The sequence below is a fragment of the Propithecus coquereli genome, unplaced genomic scaffold (assembly GCF_000956105.1).
Source record: "Propithecus coquereli isolate 6110/MARCELLA unplaced genomic scaffold, Pcoq_1.0 Scaffold40, whole genome shotgun sequence".
Classification (NCBI taxonomy): Eukaryota; Metazoa; Chordata; class Mammalia; order Primates; family Indriidae; genus Propithecus; species Propithecus coquereli.
Window position 1 is genome coordinate 2,021,771 of NW_012149730.1, and position 427 is coordinate 2,022,197.

The following is a 427-nucleotide window of genomic DNA, read 5'->3' on the forward strand; positions in this document are numbered from 1 at the left end:
TTCAGTTTTCCATTCCTTCCTCTTCTGGCAAAAGCACCCAGTTGTACCATTGGTCAACTCTTGTGTCCAAAGCAAATTTATATAAACAATGTTTTTCGGAGCTTCAGAAATGATGCTTACAGAATGAATCACTGTGTGAGAAATTGCTATCTTTGTTATTGGCATTCCTATGCTATTGTGTTCTTTGTGCTTTATAAAGCCTAACACTATTAAAGGATCTACACATTTTTTTTTAAGGTATGGGTAAGAGAGAAATGGTCACAATGTTATTGGAATGTGTGGTTGACAGCCAGGGGCTTTAAATGCATATTACCAAAGTTTAAATAATTTTAAGATGATATGACATCATAGTGCCCAGTGAGTGGAGGCAAAAACATAAAAATGAAGAAGAGTTTGGATTTTTATGTCTGCAAAATTTCATGATTAT